Source organism: Lepisosteus platostomus, chromosome 1 (assembly GCF_059453375.1).
Source record: "Lepisosteus platostomus isolate fLepPlt1 chromosome 1, fLepPlt1.hap1, whole genome shotgun sequence".
Lineage (NCBI taxonomy): Eukaryota > Metazoa > Chordata > Actinopteri > Semionotiformes > Lepisosteidae > Lepisosteus > Lepisosteus platostomus.
Window position 1 is genome coordinate 40,327,707 of NC_142611.1, and position 22,028 is coordinate 40,349,734.

General features: G+C 34.2%; 1 protein-coding gene across 7 annotated transcripts in view; it reads left to right on the forward strand.

Annotated features, from left to right (window-relative positions):
* clnk (cytokine-dependent hematopoietic cell linker) overlaps nt 1-22,028 on the forward strand; it is an 81,441-nt gene that overhangs the window by 3,926 nt on the left and 55,487 nt on the right. For 3 of the 7 annotated variants that reach the window (XM_088628512.1, XM_088628521.1, XM_088628529.1), the window contains exon 1: nt 10,955-11,148. The exons of the other annotated variants lie outside the window; for them this stretch is intronic. The gene's annotated coding sequence lies outside the window, so the exon portion shown is untranslated. Of the gene's footprint in view, nt 1-10,954; nt 11,149-22,028 lie in introns of those variants that run through there. 7 annotated transcript variants of the gene reach the window in all.

The following is a 22,028-nucleotide window of genomic DNA, read 5'->3' on the forward strand; positions in this document are numbered from 1 at the left end:
TTTATTTCCACTTGTGTCTTCCAGTTCATGTATCACAGTTTATTCTAAGGTCCCTGTGTAATTTTCTCTGTACAAGATTAAAATGTCCCCTCCCTGCTGCCTATCAGTATACAGTCTCTCAAGCTCCATACCAATAAACCAAAGAATTTATTTATTATTGGTGATTTTTCTGCCTGAGGCATCTTGTTAAGTTGTTCCTCAGTAAACTACTCACTTAGTACATTAGTCATTTATCTTTTATTGTTAGAAGGTTCCTATTATTGTCCTAGAAATATTTTAGTATTTTTATCTTTAATGGTTCTTTTGCTTTTGTAGGACTTAAAGTAACTTTTTATTATTAATTTTAGCCTCCACTGCAATATTCCTTTCCATCTCTCATTTGTGTTTTCTAATAACCATTTTGCAATAAATGTGCTTGCAAAGTATTGCTCTCTTTCTCTTTATTGGATCCTTTTGCTTTTTAATAATTTTGTGAAGCACTTTTTCTTTTATGTTTCCTAAATGATTTGTTGAACCACTTAGAATACTGTTTTTTTAAAGTTTTTCTTAGCCTTATTTTTGAGATTATCAGACTTTATCTTCAGATAAAATTGTTTTGTGTTTCAAACATTTACATTATATTTACTCATTTTGAATAAGCATTTATCCAAAGCAAATTACAACTGCATCTGGTCAAGATGCAAAGTGTGCATTTAACAACAGCACAATTAAACCACAGAAAACAATGAGCACAGCATTTTGTGCTACTGTGTTGCAAAGTGCATAGGGCTGCTTCACAAACAGGAAGTAGAGACTTAAGAGCATACATGGTAAGTAAAGGTTAGTATTTGGCCTCTGAGGTTAGTGATGAGTTTTCAGTTTCTTTCAGAAGGTAAAGAATGAGTCCGCTGATCTGAGAGTCAGGTCAAGGCATTGCCAGTCAGTCTGAAGAAGCAGTTCTTAGTGCCCTAGCAGAAACACAGGGTCGGATAATGATATGGACATATGCTTGTTCAGTCCTCTTGGAGTCCATGTAGGTATACTGTATATCCATTTTGAAATCTGATGCGGGTCAAGATTGAAGCCAATGTAAAGATACAAAGAAGGGGAAGCATGAGTGTATTGCAGGAAGCTGAAGACTGGGCAGGCTGCAGTATTCTAAAAGTTTTGATGGAACTGATGTAGGGAGTTCTGCTAGAAGGGAATTTCAGAAGACCAGCTTTAAGAACAAAGTGTCTGAACAAAATACTTAAAAACTGAGCTGAGTAGGTGGTGAAGTACTGCATACTGTATGTGGATCTTCTGGATGTCGTACAGGATGTATCTTTACTGTAGCTTTGCCCATGATTACAGAGTTTATAATTAACTGAAGACTTGACCAGGATGTGAATTAGCTGAGCCATAGAGAGACTGAAACAGAAAGTGAATTAGCTCAGCCATAGAGAGACTGAACAACAGACGGTGGTCAGCTTTAGAGGAGAAGATGTCCACTAAACATGTTGTGATTTGGGAGGAGACTTGTAGGTTACAATGTGGTAAAGACAGAGATGGATATCATCAGCATAACATGTGTGACATCATGAGTCACAGAGTCCTGTTGGATCCCAGTTGATAAGGTCTGTGACACAGAAACTGTACCTCTCTTTGACACATGGTAGGACTTTCCCAAGAGGTAAGATGTGCTCAGAGCAGTGTCAGTGATGCTAAGGTTGGGTTGAGTATTGAGGAGGATATTGTCGTTCACTTTATTAAAACCATAGAAAATCCATTCTCTCACATCTCTGATTACTATCTGTCTTACTAAATCCTCAGTATCTTTCTCTGTCTTGATATCTGAAAAGGCAAGATCAGTATAAAAAATTCCTTTTGTAGCTGCTCCAACAATTTGGGTAAGAATGTAATCATAAACCGTTTCTACCATTTTATTTTATGCTGCTATCATTCCTAAAGGTTTTTTTTCCTTAGTCTATGTGGAGAATGTTGAGGTCCACAAAAGAAACACATTTGTTTTCTGAAGATAAAATCATAATTGTGTGATGCATTATTGGTTAAAGTTCAATATATTTCCTTACTGCTTCATTAGGAATGCTGGGAAATGCTTGCAGGAGAAGGGATTGAGTTTCCAGGTTTTACTCTTACCTAATGCATTAGTTCAGTTGAAGTCCTAATGTCGAGATGGTTTTCTCTCCTCCAAATTCTTCCTCTCTCATCCAGTGTATTGACCAGAGTGTTACAACCACTTTTAAGATAAAAGATAAGATCAGTTTATTGGTCATATACAATTTCTTGTATTAGGAATTTGTCTTTTTGCATACCCCAACTTGCTTTCTATGAGACACACAGACAGGGAGAGAAGCTTGGGGTCAGAGCACAGGATCACCCATTTATATGGCACCCCTGGAGTAGTTGGGGTTAAGGGCCTTGCTCAGGGACCCATACGGAGTAGGATTCCTCTGCCGGCCACTGGATACGAACCAGCAGCCTTCCAGCCAATACAAGATATGCTTTTGGCTTTAATTATTAGGGCATTCTGATGCTGACCTTGAGGTATGGAAATGCTGGAAGGATTACAACATTGCAGATTGCATGACAAACATAAAAGACACCCAGGATTAACTGACACCCACCATTGTCATTGTGTGTTCTAGGAACCAGAATACTCTTTTTGATATATCCTCCCCCATTAACTTTCCTATATCTTATTAAAAAAATTATCCATTACTGTTACATTAATCTTGTCATTATATCAATCTCTATCCATGTTGTGATTCCAGTTATATCATACATGTCCGTTAATTTGCTAGCTTCTAAATATTTAAAGACATACAGATGCAGCCATTCAAAGTGCGAGGTACAGACACGTACCGGAGGTAATTGGCTATGGCGTCGCACATTGTGACGCACGATGACGCGCGGTACCGCGGTACGTGATTGGTTGACCGACAGGGGCACTCGTGGTCCGTTGGTCTGTCGTAGAAAGATTTACAGTAAACGTCTTTACTGTGCCCGTTGTAGTATTGAAAATTTATACGGAATTTTACCACTGAAAGGAAATCTTAGTACCTGAGCATAAAAAGAATAGGAGCATACTGTAAAGCATGTGAAGGCCATAAACGATATTAATTTTGGAACATAAACATACAGTATATGGCTGGTCTCGGTACTTTAAAGAAAACATACACACCAGTATTCCATTTCTCCCTAAACTTTTTAAGCATCAAAGTCTTTAACTAACATGATACCGGAGTCAACAAGCATACTTTTAGAATTTGATTAAAAGGGAATATAATATGGAATCGCGTATCTAAAGAAATTAATAACGATATAATTATATTCATGTACTGCAACACAAGAATAGTACACGCTGTAAATTGTCTGTTGATAATGTTTCTGTAGTGCTTTTTCAGGACTCTGCATGTGACCTTGCTGGTGGCGCTTTGGGTTAGGTTCCTGACTCCCATGTCACACGCTGTGTGTTTGAATCCTGCTGGAGCTGTGACTTTATTTTTTAACAAACATTTCTTTGAAAAAATGAAACGTTTCCCTTGGTCAGAGATTAAATAAAACCTCACTCGCACCAAACAAATTTATATTTCTAAATATCACAACATGATCGAATTTAAGTCATTTTAATAACAATGAATAGTCACCTAGGCGTTACAATATAAACATTTATATTGATTTAAATCGTGTTTTGATTTAAATCGCAAATGCGGGTTTAAATATATGTGTTTTTTGATTCACAATCAGACAAATGCAACATAAATTGATATCTTTGTCTTCTAAGTATCTTAATAAACTTTCAGCATAGCTTTCTCCCCGTTTAGATTTATTTTTCTTGGGATCTTGGGATCAAACGTGGAAAGATTAGATTGTAATCATTTTTATTTTTTAAATACATTGCGAGTTAAAGCAAGTTAAAGCCTTGATTTTATATATCACCTTTAAAAGTGGAATCTCAAAGCAAAGTAAATACCCAACACCGATTGTACCCATCTGTCATGCTAATAAAGCACCTTGAATTGAATTGAATTGAGGGAGAGAGGGGGGAGGGCGAGCGAGAGAGCCAGGACAGACAGGCAAATAAGATACACTCCACAGACATTCACAACAGCGACATATCATAAAACGTTTGCACATATAGTTAAGTTATTACTTGGTTTTCAAAGTGCAATGAAATACAATATTGTTGTTGTTGCTCTTATTGTTGTTTTTATCCTGTAAAGCGTTTTGAGAAGCCACCTTTAAAGGCGATATATAAAAGCGCTGAATCTTATGGAATGTGTTCCGCCGGGGATTCAAAAAAAATTTTTTTTTTAATCGCGTATCTAAGGAAATAGCAGTATAACTTTGTTCATGCACAAACAGTGGCATGTTACATTATTAATTTGGGTGTCTCCTCTTGCCAGAAAGCTCTAAATTGCATTTTGAGTGCGGTTTTTGACTTTTTCTAAATTGCAACCCATAAATAAAGCTGATACTGTTTAGACTTATTTTAAACTGTATTACAGCAGCACAATGGACAATGCAACGTAAATTGCAAAAATGCACTTGGAATCTGTCCAAGCCCTACTTTGTCAGGCATTTTCTTTTACTGCAACGGACATAAAAACTCCCTTGCTTTTAACAGAGCGTTTCATAATTTCTAACTACGAAAATTATTTAAATTGCGACACTTATCATTCATTCCATTCCATTCCATTATCAGTCTTCCATTTCTCCCTAAACATTTTAAGCATGAAAGTTTTATGAAACGGTACCCAAATATGTGATTGCTGTATGGAATGAATTTTAATTTAAAAAAAATTATTTAACACGAAAATTAAGCTGTTTACATCTTCCGCCTGAGAACAGTCACCCGTTGCTACCCAACGCAGAAACACAGCCACTAACTAGCAAAGAGAGGACATTAGCTAGCCAATATGATAAAGAAATAAATGATTATTTTATTTCTTTTGCACATTTATTTGAACATTTCCATTGATTGTACAAGCACTTGGAAACTGTCCAATCCCTAGTTCATCAGGCATTTTCTTTTATGCTGCGGGCATTCTCCTGGTCTGGCGCCGATCTGTGTCTTCTAGGATATAATGCCAGCGAACTCTTGTTTTTATGTCCACTATAACAGACAATCTCCTTTGCTTTTAACCGAGTGTCTAACCCCTCTGATTGGAGGAAAAAGATGTGCTGGTTTGCTATGCTGTACATACTGTACCAGGAAGATGATTTCTTTCTATTTGAAATGTGTATTTTAAAAGTTTAAGAAGTAAAAACCTTACAGCGTACACAGATTTCTAAACTGATCAGGATCGTTATCTTTGTCTTATGCATAATAATGTTCACCGCTCTGTCCAGCAAATTATTAATAAACTTAATTTTATATAGCGTTTTAAAGGAATAAGTAATTAGATTGCTCATAAACCTAATCGCTTTTTATACATAAACACAGCGTGATTGCTCTCTGAAAATGCTTTTTCTTTATATTTAGGCTCAGATTTCAACTATAGATCGTATTATTATAAACTTTCTTGGAAAAATGTCTTTTATGTAAACCATGTTTGCTATTAATTCATTTAGGGCTAGAATATGTTCATTGTCTTCCAATCGAGTCGAGTTGACATTAGAAGCTTGCTACGCTCGGACTGTTACACCAACGCATTAGCATGTTAAAGCGATTTCATTGAGGAGCCTAGCTTTCTTAACTAGTAAGTACTGTACTTACTGGGTTTTTGAGGGGGGGAGGTGTCTTTCGCTGGAAATCTCGCCCCCTTCTACTCTGAAAATACCTGTGAAACCGGTTTAATTCGTCACAGCCAGCACTTCCGCAGAGAGGGGGGTTGTACTCGTTAATGTCTTAGCCGGAACACATCATTATATCTCATTTTGTATTTCTATAAAAAAATCGTTTGCCCAGCTTAACACTTTTGCTGTTGTTTTTATCCTGTAAAGCGCTTTGAGGAGCACAGCTTCCTCACCACTTAGATTACTTTTTGATACCATCCTTACACAAAGCAGAAACTTCTTGTATTTTCCGATGACATACAAGTGGAAAGATTACAGATTTTAATCGTCTTTTTTCTGAACCAGGGAAAATCTGATCATGTTTCTCTATAACAATAATAAAAAACTTTATTTTACATATCACCTTTAAAAGTAGCATCTCAAAGCAATACAGTAGATGTAAACCACAGATTACAAAGTAAATACACAGACAAACGCAAACGCGTTTTTAATAAAATGCTTTTATTCATTCAGCAGAGAGAGAGCTAAAACCTTGGCGTAACAGCTGTTCCTTCTTCTGATCACTCACTCTCTGGATAAACGTCTCACCTGTCCTGTTCTTTGTTTTCATAATTTGCTGATTATGCCTTCTGCGATCCACTCCCCCCCTCACACCTAAAGAAGACTATATTTCATTTTTTTGCGCAGTCCATTGTGCAGTTAACCCTTGTATGTGCTGTCCTTAAGGTGATATCACATAAAGGTGATATGTAAAATAATGTTTTTATTATTGTTATAGAGAAACATGATCAGATTTTCCCCGGTTCAGAAAAAAATATCTAAAGTATATTAGTTTGTCACTAGTATACTTTTAATACAGTCTTTGCTGTGCTCTAGACGATCCTTGTGATATTTCGAGCTCTGGTTGAATGATAAGTGTCGCAGTTTAAATAAATTTCGTAGTTGGCAATTATGAAACACTCTGTTAAAAGCAAGGGAGTTTTTATGTCCGTTGCAGTTTTTTTGAAACTGAATCAGCGCTGAACTTGTTTGAATTGACTGAGCTCCGTTCTGTACCACACAATGTCTGTTTTTTTTTGTGCTGTCTTTTGACAAAACAAGTTTCACCAGATAATGTGAATCGAAACCTGTTTTTCTAGCTTTTAAAGTCGTGCGATGTGTAAGCGGGAACACATCATTATATCTTACATATGAAAAATACATAATATAGCTCCCAAACAAATGCAAACGTGTTTTTAATAAGATGCTTTTATTCGTTCATAATCCGACGATTTCAGGAAGAGTCTGGATTTTTTTCTGGAAAACCGTAACTCTGGTCTTGTCCAGATTGACTGTCAGCGCTCAGGTCTGACAGTGCTGCTCCAACAGTGCCAGGTTCTGCCGCAGCCTCTGTTTTGTGGGCGACAGGAGGACCAGGTCGTCTGCAAAGAGCAGGAACTCGATTTCTGTAATAAATGCAGATCAGTAAATCAAGGGACAAAACAGTTATTGCGCCCGGCTCCTCAATGGGCTTTGACGTGCTAATGCGTTGGTTTAACGGTCCGTGTGTGGCAATGTTTTTTATTATTGTTATAGAGAAACATGATCAGATATTCCCCGGTTCAGGAAAAAAGATCTAAAGTACTGTATACTAGTTTGTCACTCTTCTCATCCCCTCTTTGCTAAATGGCTTTTGAATAGAGTCACATGAAGAGAGAGGTGAAACAGCCCTACACAGCCCTGTCACAGTACACGAATATAATTATATCTTATTAATTTCTTTAGATACGCGATTCTTTTAATACAGTCTTTGCTGTGCTCTAGAGGATCCTTGTGATATTTCGAGCTCTGGTTGAATGATAAGTGTCGCAGTTTAAATAATTTTCGTAGTTAGAAATTATGGAACGCTCTGTTAAAAGCAAGGGAGTTTTTATGTCCGTTGCAGTTTTTTTGCAACATGAATATGATTATATCGTTATTAATTTCTTTAGATACGCGATTCCATATTATATTCCCTTTTAATCAAATTCTAAAAGTATGCTTGTTGACTCCGGTATCACGTTAGTTAAAGACTTCGATGCTTAAAATGTTTAGGGAGAAATGGAATACTGGTGTGTATGTTTTCTTTAAAGTACCGAGACCAGCCATATACTGTATGTTTAAGTTCCAAAATTAATATTGTTTATGGCCTTCACACGCGTTACAGTATGCTCCTATTCTTTTTATGCTCAGGCACTAAGATTTCCCTTCAGTGGTAAAATTCCATATAAATATTCAATACTTAAACGGGCACAGTTAAGACATTAAATATACATATACATACTGTATACAGTACAGTTTGCATACGGTAATATGTTTATGTTCCTAAATCAATCTCTTTTATGAGCATGTGAAAGGCATGGTGAATCAATTCTCAAAAATTACTGTACTTTGCATGATTGGAAACAAATGCGTGATTGCTAAATGCTGTGGTGTTACTTTTACAAAGACGGTCAATGAAAAAAAGAATGTGGACCAGGGCAATACTTTGAGTTTACACTTACAGCTTGTCCAAGGTCATTCATTATTAATACTATTAGTAATATCTTCGTTAAAGACTTTGATAGCGACAGCTCAAACATGAGAGGTTGAACTTTATTAGCTCCACCTTGCGGAAATTCCGGATACTATTATTTTGCTTGCGGTATTATAGGAGAATTTACGGTAACTAGCGGTATTTACCGGTAACTCGCGGTAGACTGCGTACAGCGCACCGGAAAATAATGCGGTATCACCCGTGCATTTTGAATGGCTGCATCTGTAGTTTATTTCAAGTACAATACAATTTTAAAATCACCTTTTCAAGTGTTACCTTCTGAACACTGCTATGATTCTGTACCGAAGTCTGTGTTTCACTGATACACATCTTTTCATATTCTTGTGGGTTTTTTTTCTTTATTGACACAGTACTGATGTCCATCAATTATCAAAGTGTATTTCGAGGACTGGAGTTGATCATATGTTAAAATGTATAGGATAAAACATCTTTGGTAAATGAAGCAGCTCAAAAATCTTTAAAAATGGAACCCTTTCCTATCCCAGCACATGAATGAAAGTTCGGTGTATTGTATTTGAAATAATGTAATGCTTTTGTTTAGTATGTGCTGTTTTAATGCACAAATGCAGTTTGTAAAAAATACACATTTTTATTCCATTTTTAACACACAATACTATCTTTGTAATAGTGCACTGTAGATTATGATTAGCAACATCTAGTACTGACGAAAATTTAAACAGATGTCTCTCTAAAATAATTTAAGTCATGTTCTATTAAAAACTGTGGCCTTCAGTTTATTTGTACTTAAAGGCTTAAAATGATGTATGACACCTGAACAGATGTCCTATGACAACAGCCGATCATTCACATTTTTATCACCTAAGCTCTTTACCTACAAAAAAGGCATGAGCAATGCAACAGACATAATGCAGAAAGATAGAAAAAAGTGTCAGTAAAAAAATACAAAATGAATTTAAAAAATAAACTTCATTATGTGACCTGCTTACTAAACATGCAAAAAACTAACCCTTATATTTAAGGACTTTTTTGAATGAAATAAACTAATGATAATCTTTGGGCTGTACAATGGCCTTTGTGCCTCCTGTTTACACATTTTTGTACCACTGGCATTTAATAATTTAAACTGCTGAATCACCAAAGCTTTTCTGCAATCTCTTTACAGAGATACTTTCTAACAGATACCTCATACACTGCTCCTAATTTATTAGTGTATTCTCAAAAGTAACAAAAATATGTTTGTTTAAAATATGAAGCCTTTAAGAGATAATACTGAGAAAAAAGAAATGGAAAAAGACTGTAGTATTTTCACATTGCTGCATAAAAATACTACTATGTACTATTATTATACAATTCGTTACACTGTGGCTGTGTTGTCTGTGTTAAGCTGCTGTTGCACTGCAATTTCCCTCTCTGGATCAATAAAGTATCTATCTATCTAAAAATAAAAAGGATTGAAAAAAATTTAATGAAACGCTTGTTACATTTACATACTTCTATTATTGTTCCTGTTCTAATTATGACAATGTAGCACATGCTACCGTCAAGGAAATAGCATTGCCCACCATTTTATAAGACTTTTGTAACAATCTGACTGCACAATACATTTCAATTTTCATACTTCCCTTTAACAAGCACTCTACAGGCAACTGAACCAAGACACTGGGAATGATATATCAAGCTGGTTTTACCAAGAAAATGTTAGTTCATTAAAAGAGAAAACATATTAGTATATTCTTGTTAAAGAAGGAAAAAGTAATAGGTTTGTTCCATGCTGAAAAGAGAAGAAAGAAAACACAACTTTTCGGCCATGGAGCCTTGAACTACTTGTTAAAGAGTTAACTAACTGGTTCAATCGTGTATTGGGGTGTCTGAAAGCACAATACTTTGGAAACCTTGTGATCTTTGTGGTGACTACTCTCTACTCTACTTTGTGGTGATATTTTCAGCTGAAGAGCTTTTTTTGCAGTGGATAGGTTAAGTGACGTATGGGGGATCACACTGCAGCCACAGAAGGTACTTTTATGAAGCACTAACCTGAAGGAAAATGAGACACATTTCAAAATAAATAAGAAATTCTTATCAGCATGAGTTTACGCTGCTCAAGGGAATATGTTTAACAATGATAGAGTAGCCAAGAGCTAGCTTGGCTACTTTGTAAAAATAACTTCCTCTAATTATGCCTAAGCATTATGTACTATCTTTTTTTACAGAGAACGGTTTTTGATGTTGTGTTTATACATTGTGGTTATGTTACTCAATATCTTGCCTTTGCTAAGTTATTTTTGATTAAAACATCATAAAAGTAATGTTTTATTTTTTGGTGTATTAATTAAATACTCTAAACACATCTAAAATATTTTTTCAAAAATATGAGCTTTGATTGTAAGAAAAAAGAATAAACAATAGTCTATCTTAAATGGTATGGCAGAATAGCACTAATATATGCCATTTCTTATGAGCAACTTCATTATGAGGAATGCAAATGCCCTCTGTTGTCCCAGCATTGTTAGATTTCTTGAAATTAGACCCTTATCTTTAAAACAAAAAACAAGCTAGGATTTGATTGCAGGTATGAGACATCTGTGAAAGACTTTGAATAAAGTGACTGAGTGGCAGAGAAAAACTGCATAGCAGTGATAAGAATCAGTAAATACGAGAAGAGAGATGGTAATCAAAGAGGAAATGAAGCTATACTATAACAACAGAAACCACACAGGAAAAAGTGACCTTGAGAAAACAGCCTAGATCAGTTTATGAGAACATAGTTTTTTATTCTATAAATAAGTACTGGCCAAAGACTTTAAAAAAGACCAACTTTACAATGAAAAAAGAAATATTCTGAAGTATTTCCATTATACTACTGGATCCATGGTATGATTATATCAAATAAGGTATGTGTCTAAATCATAATATAATGCATTTGTGTTATCTGGTGCTTTTTTGTCATCGATAAAAACAGCTTTTGCTACCAATGAATGTTTTAGAACTGTAAAACTAAAGGCAGGTGATACATGATGGAGCTTCAGAAATTAAAATTTCCCTCATCAATAATTTGAGTAGAATATATTGAGAATGTTCCTTCCAGGTGCATTAACTTTAGAATATTTATTTAATTAGATGTGGTGTTCTGATGGCTAGAGTTCCTCCAGTGATTTTCTTACATTGTACATTTTCTATTCAATATATTTCTTTAAGCATCCATGAAGTTGAGATGTAAATGTAGAAATTGCAATAGGGTTTCCCATATTTTATTTCCATTAATGTATGTATCTTTTGGTTAAGTATCAAATAGTGATTTTCTTTTCTATTTAAAAAATGAATTAAGCTTTCCTTTACAATCTGGCAAGACATAGTTAAACATCCGTCTTCAAATGAAAAGTAACGTTTTAATATCTATTAGGAAACTTGGGGCTCTGACTGATTTTAGTTAAAAAGATAATTGTGGTATCATTCATATTATGAAGAATGCAATTTTAAAGTTTTGCAGAACACAGCAAAAGTGACTTGTACTAATCATTAAATGACTGTTCTAATTCAAAATAACAGTAAATACATTTTCACAAAATATGAAACAAAACAACTTAATGTAGATTTTACAAAAAATTCAAAATTTTCACAACAGTCTCTTTTTTAAAAAACAGTAACTTGGTCTAAGAATTAAATCATTTTGATGATTTCATTTCAGCCATCTCCCCAAAAGAATGAGGTGGCATGTGTCCACTAATTGGGTGTGAGTCTCGACACTAAACAGCCCAGTTTTTTTAACTCATAACTACACATTTGTGTTATGTTAGCCAACATGGTTACACTATTATTTTTATAGTGTTCTTTTTTTCTTTTTTGCTTTTTTCTTTGACATCCTTGTTATAAAATAAAGTAGCCATGCAAGTCATCAAATGCCATTATTTACCATATTTTTTGCTTTTATATCAGTGATCAAATATGACAAATTCTAAATTTGAGTGTACAGTATATCCTCACATTTTTCTGCTTCATATTTTTTGCAGCAGGCAGATTGGTTATCTCCTATTCTCATCACGTATTTTTAAAATAGAAGAAATGATAATGACACAAAAAGTGTTGTGACATAAGGACACGTGAATACTTGTTGTATTTCTGTATTAGCCATATTTATTTTTTTATTTTATATCATTTAGGACGCCTAATTATTTTTAATGAAACACTTTCTAGACCAGCACAGGTGAAAAACATACAGTTATATTCTTTTTCATGTACCATGCTTCATAAAATGCCTTGCAGGAGAGTTAATATCAAGTGAGTGAAGTAGACTGAAAGCTCACTAACACAAAATCCAGGCAGGTCACAAGCAACATGTTTCTGAGGATACTTTGGCCAACACTAACTCACACTGTCTTGTTGGTATCTCACATTAGGTGATAGTGGATACAGTCCGTCTAATCATGTATCACAGGTACAGACTAGGTTATTCTGCCCAACCTATGCTCTATATATGTGCTTTTACTCTTTGAGTCACCTAAGAATCTGTCCATTTAGATGATTTGGTTAATGTTTGAAAGAAAGGCAGAAAGACAGTACCTAGAACGACTAATGAAAACAAATTTTCAGTGGAGGTGCTTAACTGTGATGTGTACATCAAATCAATGTAACCCACTTCCAGCTCATTTTCAAAAAACAAATGTTGATTTTAAAAAAATTCAATCTGTTTGAAAAAAATTTCAATTTTATTTATTTTTTTGCAATCTGTTTGTCTCCTATGTGCCCATGGTAGTCAATGTTGTAATCTAAACAAGCAGCATCTGTAGAGCATCATCAGTACAGCAAATCAAGAGGCTCTGCATCCACTTCCATTTTTAGTGCTTCAAGCCTAGTTTGATGAATTTTTAAAGTGTAAACATACCATACATACTGTATTAAATTTTTCATATGGAGCTGCTGGTGTTGTGGCTTACATGTGCCAGACTGCCTACAATCTTAAATTTAGAGGTTTCAAAGCTGAACTCCAGTGAGTTTAAGTTCAATTTAAGCACATTAGATTCAATGCCCTTCAAATTTATTCTTAAAATACTTAAAAAATGTTATACAGTTATGTAAATTGTATTGCACAAAGCTAAGTCAGACTTGTCATAATAACATTAATAAAACACAAGGTCGTATTTACACACATCCCTGTAGTTAGTACATTATAATTCTTCCTCTAGCATGGATTCTAATGACCAGACACCTCCTGTAGTATCCTATGCTACTAGCACTTCAAATGGGTAACTTATGATCATTCCTCCATATAAAGAGTTTTTCAGAGCATTTGCTTTTCTTCAGTGAACTGCCAACTTGAGTTAGTATTACAAATGTTTCAATTGGATTAAGGTCTAGAAATTGAGATAAAAAGTCAAGAACATGTCTTTTGTGTACAGTTAACAATTCGTTTGTAAAATTTAGATTCATACTTTGCATTATTGCCAGGCTGGAATGTCCATTTTTCATGTTCATGACTTGATAAAGACTCCAGGTCCCATAGATGTAAACTTCCACAAATATATTAGACCCCACACTATATTTCACACTGGGCATTACATTTTTTAACTTGAACTTATCCATTTTTACACCAAATATAAAACAGATGATCATGTCCAGAATGCTCACTTTTCATTTCATTTGATCTAGTGACATTATTTCAATTGTCATTCAAAGTATATTTTGCGATACGGAATGTCTATGTGGTTTACCTTCATTCAAGGTTTATTCCTTGCAACCCAGCTATGAATCCCACATTTTTGCAGATTACATTGAATGGTAGTCTTCAGCAGCATCTATCCTAATGGAGATCTCTAACTGTTGCTATCAAATTTACAGTTGTCTCCCAAACTACTTGCAAAACAGGCTTGTGATCTCTTCCTGCCAGGGTGAGCTTAAATACTGTATATTAATAAAGATTACTACAGTGGAAAGATTCAGCTCTTTGTAGATTCTTCTAAGGCTTCATGACTATTTGCTCTCAATCTTTATAGAGCTCTTTTACATTTTATGTATCATCAATGATGATGTATGCTATTGCTGAATGTTTTCCGAGTATCAAATCCTTTTATGCATTAGGGAAACAATACACTTTCAGAATATTCAGAGAATTCTGTATAGTTCTTTTGATTTTGTTTGCATGCCCAAGGAGCAGAATGTCAATGTTGATTTTTGTTGTTGTTGAATTGTGTTTTTTTATTTTATTTTGCTTTTAACAGTAATGATAACAATAAGAAGTCATTGTTCAAAATAAAATATGATTATCATCCATTAATACAAAAGGAAATAAACTGCATAATGATGTGTTATCAAGTTCAATTTCAAGTTTATTGCCATATGTATCTGAATACAATTAAATGCTTACTTTCCTCACATGAAAAATGACATAAAGATGACATACTGTATCATTGATACAGAAAATAACAACTAAAGGCAGCACAATTATTGGAGACAGGAACAGGGTAGCAGCTATCATTGTAACTAGCATGTAGATAGAAGCTGTGTGCAAAGTTCAGCAGTGGCAGTGTTTTCAGTTCAGTGCAAAATTCAAGTGGTGGCAGCATTTTGAGTTCAGTACAAAACATAGGTGTGTCAGTGGGGGAGGATTTAAGAGACAGAGTTAAGGAGCCTTATGGCTGTGGAGTAGAAGCTTTCCTTGAACCTAGAGGTCTGGGTTTTTATACTCCTATATCTTCTGTCAGAATAAAATAGAGAGAAAAGTGAATTCCCAGGGTGGTTTTGGTCATTGATTAGATTATTCGCTGTTCTGAGGCAGCGTGTTGTGGAGATGGTCTGGATGGAAAGAAGTTTTGTGCCAGTGATGGACTCAGCTGTCTCCACCACATTCTCAGCTCATGACTGTATTTTACATTCATGAGCTGAGCAAATTCCATAACACATTGTAATGTATCCAGTGAGAATACTTTCCACAGTGCATCTGTAGAAATTTGTTAGTTTTATGAAGACGTACCAAATCTCCTGAATCTCCTGAAGAAGTAGAGTTGCTGGTATGCACTGTGATTACTTTATCTATGTGATATGACCAGATTAGGTTGTTGGTGATGTGAATCAGGAACTTGATTCTGCTGACCATCTCCACAGTAGCCCCATTGATGTAGACAGGGGCGTGGACTCCTCCCTGATTCCTGAAGTCAACAACTAGCTCCTAAGTTTTGCTGAAGTTGAGGGAGAGGTTGTTGTCCTGGCACCATACCACCAGGTTTTCAGCCTCTTTACTGTACTCTGTTTCATCATTATTTGTGATCACACCTACAATGGTGATGTCATCAGCAAAAGATGAAGCTGGAGCTGTGTCTATTCACACAATCATGGATGAACAGGGTGTAGAGCATGGGACAGAGCACACAGCCCTGGGGGGCTCCTGTGTTGAGGATCAGAGTGGGGGAGATGTTGTTAGGGACAAAACTGCACAGCCCTCCAGTACTAAAATAATCCTAGAAAGAATTCAGAAAGGTGAAATAGTTCAAAGTGGTGACCAGATCTTCCAAAAGTGCTCCAGTCTCGAGTGGAGATCTTATACAGTATCAGTTTTTCAAGAAGGTTGAAATGCAGCTACTTAACAGACACACATTTCAGCAGGTGGTACCTTGGAGACAGAGCATAACAGTACCATAATGGTACCAAAGCAGCAAAATACATTTCCTAACAAAATGAACAAGCATAGCAGATAAACATTCCGAATCTTTGTCAAGTTTGACCGTATAATCACTTTGTAGAAGATACAATTCTGCCGACATAGTAAAATCCAAAAATGCTTTAGTGACAGAATGTACATTGTTCCAGTATTGTTTAATTTTATTATGTTTTATTTAATCTGAGAGTGACACTTAAAACATCAATTAGATCTACCTGGGTATATCTTTTGCTAATGGACTGGGGTTAGATAAGATCCGTTAAGAAATTTGAAATTAAGCTCCTGTTTAATAACAGAAGTACACTTTCGATTCAGTTTTTCACAAAATGTTAGCCAATCCTCCTCGGTAAATAAGTACTCACTCCCAGATAGTTTTCAGAGTTATGTACAGTATGACAATTTACAGTTATTAAGTAATATACTATAGAACTTTCATAACATTCCTCCCAGAATAGCAGGAGTTCATAATTTTTTTTCAACCTCAGAGTGAAAAATCTCAATCTATTTTCTTTCATAAGAGATAAAATATAGTTCTGTATTTGAAAAAAAAAATGATTAAATTCAGATATGGGAATATTATACATAGCTTTGATCTGATTAAAAGATTTTAAGATTTCTTGTGCGAATAATTAGGATAGGTCTAAAATCCCCTTTTGTGGTCCAGTCTAGAAGTTCTATATTTTTCATTTGAAGAGGGAAATCTGGATTGAGAGTGATAAATGTTGAATTGTGTTTTAAACTACTTAATGGTGTAAATAAATGTGACCCTCTTTTTTCTGGAATTCAATTATTTATGACAAATATGCATTTGCTCTGTGAAATTCTATTATTATCAAAGTATACTATTATTGAAATTATAAAGTGACATATTATGTAATCCATCCACATTATGTAAACTCATTCTGCTATATAATGTTTTTATACTTATTTCACCAGATATATGAATAAATCTGAAGAGCTCTGTACCTAAAATAGAAGTTTTTGAAACATGAGATTATTCAAAGCCTTTCCTTTTTCCAAAGAACGTTTTGTATTTAAAGTATGTTAAATACACACAAGCATTTTTTGTTGACTTTTATGTTATCAAGGTATTGTTTTATGTATTTGGTGCAAATTATTATTACGGTTCTTTCTGTATGTTGTCATGTCAGTGGTTTTCTTCAAATACATTAAGACTACACACAAATAAGAATTTCCAATAGAAACTTAAGTTCCTAACAATTTTCTGAGATTTAATTTTCTAAATGTTCACATTCAGGGAAATAAATTTTTGTTTCAGTCTGAGTTAAGAGAATGAAGAAATTAAGATAAAACATCCAAAAAGTAAATTTGGCAAATTATTATCTTTGGTTTTCAGGCTTACTTTTAGGATTTTCCTCTTAGCTTTTCTACAGACTTTGTGTATTCATCTACTGTATGCCTAACTTTCATAATACACAACAAATTCATAAAAATAATCATAAAATGCAAAATATGTACTATACATAGTTAAACTCAATCATTTAAATATGTGGCTTAATTGAGATAGAACAGCAATTCTGTATGGGTTACAATATAACTCATCTTGACTTTACAACTTCTAAGAAGAATAATGCCTTTTCACAAATTATCTAATCTAAATTATATAACAGATTAAGGATTTTTAAAGTTGAGTCTTATTATTGTAACTTTAATTTTATCAAATGCTCAGGCCGATTTAACTTTGCACTATGATCAGTTGCCAAAAGAAGCCATTACTCTTTTTAATATGATTATTAGATTTAAGATAAGCGTATGGGAACTTTCTGAAAACTTGTGAGTTCCTGCTTTCTTCAAAGCCTTTAACACAAAAAAAATAAATTCGTATCTAGAAAATCTGTGAAGAGAATAAGATATCATGTCTTCTTAATAGGGACCTCTGTAGTTAAATAGTGGTTGGCAGCTAGCAGAAAAAAGCAAGAATGTACAGTAACCTACTACGAGGGCCTCATTCTTTTATGATAACTGTTCATCATGTGGACAATGATCATTCTATTATACAGAAAAAGAGTTGTTTCTACTCTCATGATCATGTCAAATAAATTGAATTTGTACTGTATGTATTGAAACATAGATATTAAGTTCTGTTGTCATAGTCATAGAAAATATATCCAAATATTTCAGTTAGAACTTAATAACATCAGAAACATAGCAAACAAGGGGAGCCCTTCAGCCAGTCTGGCTCCTAAATTGCTTAATTGATCTAAATATCTCATCTGGTCTTGAATGATGGAACAGTAGCTTCATCTGCATGCTTTCTTCTAATGCTCTCAAACTCCCACAAACTTTTTGTGTGAAAAAAAGATGCCAACAATGTCCAGAACTGGAAAAAAATACTAAAACGTATTACACAAGCATATGATTGTTCTGTATTAGGAACCATTCAACATCAAAGGCAAAAATAGAGCCACATCTGGAGGTCTGTAAAAGGAACTGATAAGGTTCACTCCTATACCTCAGTGACTGAAATGGAAACAACACTTTTTTTTTACTAGGCAACCAAATCAAAAACTAAAATAAGCAATGTGTTTTTAAAAATGAGACAATTCTGAAATATAAGCAAAGGTGGTGTTCTCAAACTACAATATTCCAAAACAAATTAATAATATGCAAAAGGGAAGGCAAAAAGGTAATTAAATGCAAACTCAATATATACTGTAAATGTATAGACTACAGTGGCAAGTACTATACTCATAATGATTGGTACTTCAGTTATAAAGAGTAACATCACCTTATTGAAATATGCATTTTGGAATGTTTATTGAGAAGTAAGTCAAAAGAAAGTCTGGATCAACTCACTTGGCTGAGGGTCAACCACCTGAAACATATTGTATGTTCTCCCATACAGAGAGAGAAGTTAATAAAAGGGTAGCTGTAAAGGTGGAGATGGAGTGAAGTAGGGATTTAGAAAGAAATACCAGGTAGAGAAAGAGAAAGTCTGCATAATACATTTAAAAGGCTGCTTTGCAGGAAAAACACAATGTTATTATTTAAGCTACAGTATAACAGGATTTGTTAACTACTTTCTGAAATGTCACGATAATTAATTTGTTTCTTATTAACTTCAATTATCAATGTTAACTTTTTTTTCTATTCTACTTTCAAAGGTCCTTTTTGCTTTAAAAATGTACTTCTTTTACACTGGTACAAAACGTGTTCAGTTTTTTGGAATTCTTCTGAATCGTTTCCACCCTACATTCTTGTTGTTAATCTTCACTTTCATTTCCACCATATTTATTCTTAATAACTTCCTCTCTGTGCTTTCACAATATAAGATATTTTTGAAAAAACGGCAGTAGCTTCATCTTTTTTATTATTTAATTTGATTTAAAAAAAATCAAATGTGCATTGGATCATTTTTCTGTACATGCATTTTATGAATGCAGTCACTTTTCAGTTGAAAGAATGAAAATGAAAGAATAGCTTATGCTTTTGTAAACAGGAAGAAACAGTGAAACTTAATTATGTCCTAACAATTGGGGTAGAGTTTTATTTTAAAGAAGCAGACATTAGTGTATTTCAGTGGTTTGTAGAGACAAAACATCCAAAACGTGCTTTTTTTTTTCATTTTTTTTTCATCACCACTAAGCAGAAACTGCTTGTCATCTAAATTGAAGCGTGGAAGAAAAAAAGTTATGATCAATTTGGCAAAAAAAATTGGTTAAGTATAAAGTGATTCACACAAAACAATGGATCTGTGTACCTTTAAAATGTTTTCTGACTACATACTGGAATATTTAAAATATTACATTTTTCAGCTATAAGAGAAACATTTAATTTGCTGTTGATAAATGCTATAAATAATATGATAAATTAAAAATATTCATATTTATTAAACCAATTGACTTGTTTCAGTAAAGAACAATACAGTATCAATTATAATTTTATTTTCAGATGTACTTTAAAAAATGATTTATAAATATATTAGAATGACATATGATGTAAGTGGCAGAGCTAAGCATTTGAGACTAAAGCATTGTTTGGAGCTTCATGTAGCAAATTCGGCTGTATTTTTTTGCTTCTTTAAACAACAAGGATTTTTCTACTTGTGGTTGTTTTTCACAATGAATGTGATACAAAATATAATTCATCATGAGCATTAAAACATTGCAGACAAATTTTAGAAAGAACTATACATGAAGAGAGGAGGATCTGAAAAGGGCAATAACAAGTTTTAACAATAAGACAGACTCAACATGAAATCCAGCCTGAACTCTTTAAATTCACAAATGTATGGTTAAATTTAACATATTTAAGGTTGGGAAAGCTAATCAAATCTACAGCTCATAGTTATTATGCACTTATCTACACGTAATAGATGGAATCAACTTTGCTGTAAACATTTTCAAAGTTTTTATTAAAGGGAAGTCTGGGACTAAGGATATCGTGCTTTTTTCTGTATACCATTTATAATTTATAAAGAATCTATCCCTTTGTTGACTTTAGCTTGACAGCTTGCAATCCCTGTTTCAGTATTTCAGTCAAATTCTAACAACGATATAATGGACCAATGAACCAATGAACAACGGATAGCTTACTTAATGCTTTGGCTTGGATTTGTCTGTTTGGAGAAATGACAACTGATGGATGAGCCAGGGAGATTATGCTGCCATGGTGAAGTTTGGGTGGATGGAGGATCTAGAAAAGATTAATACAGTGCTGTGTACTGCTAGGGCAATTTTATGTGTAGGGGAGCAGAAGTATAAATTTAGAATTTGGGCTCAACCCAAAAACCAGTTTAAAATTAACACCTTTATATTAAGACATTATGCTAAACAATTAATTTAATAAAAATCAGTATTCAGAACCTTCCTATGGTGTGCAATCTTATGAAATTGCCAAATATTACATAAACATTTTTAAATCAATATTTTACACAAAATCTGAATGCGCAAACTGAAGACTTTAATGGTAAGTTACAGTAAATGGCAGCAAGACTAAAGAGAAAAACTGAAATAAGTTGATTGGATAAGTATTCAGACCAGTGAAGGCAACGCTTGGTAATTACTTTGCACACTGGTTTGGTTCAGTTTTTGCTCATTGTTCTTGACAGTTTGTCTCAGGCTCTTAAATTGCTCGGGAATCACTTATGGACAGTAGTTTCCAGGTCTTTACTCAGATTGTCAATAGAATTCAAGTCACTCAAGGAGATTCACATGGAGAGCCACCCCATGTTTAACCTAATGTTTAACTAATGTTTTGAATTATTATCCTTTTGAAAGTTGAATTTTCAACCCAATTTTAGATCTAAAACAGGTTTTCGTCTAAGATTTACCAGTATGTTTCCATCAGTCTTAACAAGCTTCCCAGGCCCTGCTGATGAGAAAGAGAACTACAGATGCAGCCATTCAAAATGGGTGAGGTATTTCGTGGCATACCGCGACACGCCCACCGGGGTATCACGCAGTTCACGTGTGTCACGTGACGAACTATCCGGCGTCGCCTTGTAAAACCGCCAGGGGGAGCTTAACCTCTCATGTACAGCATTTGAGCCTTTAATTTTGAACTGTGTATTACAGCATGTTAATCATCAGTCATTAAAATGTTGGTATATTTTATGAAAGCAAGATTGCTCAGTTGGACAAAAGTACACAACCTAAAAAAATAGGAGCATACTGTAACGCGTGTGAAGGCCATAAACGATATTAATTTTGGAACATAAACATAAAGTATATGGCTGGTCTCGGTACTTTAAAGAAAAAAATACACACCAGTATTCCATTTCTCCCTAAACATTGTAAGCTTCGAAGTCTTTAACTAACGTGATACCGGAGTCAACAAGCATACTTTTAGAATTTGATTAAAAGGGAATATAATATGGAATCGCGTATCTCAAGAAATTAATAACCGATACTACAGTGCTTAAGTACTGCTCACTTATATGTTTCTAGGTTTATATTATGCATTTCATACGGTCAAATTACTTTTGAGCAACTAATAAGAAGCGCGAAACGGTATGCGTTTTAGTTTCGTTTTGTGCTGGGACCCGTGGATTGATTAGAGATATCAAGTACATACAAGTCATTTTTTAAATGTTGTAGTTCGTCTTGAAAAAATGTTAGGAGTACATCATCTATCAACAATTACACAGGTTCTGTTTCCATA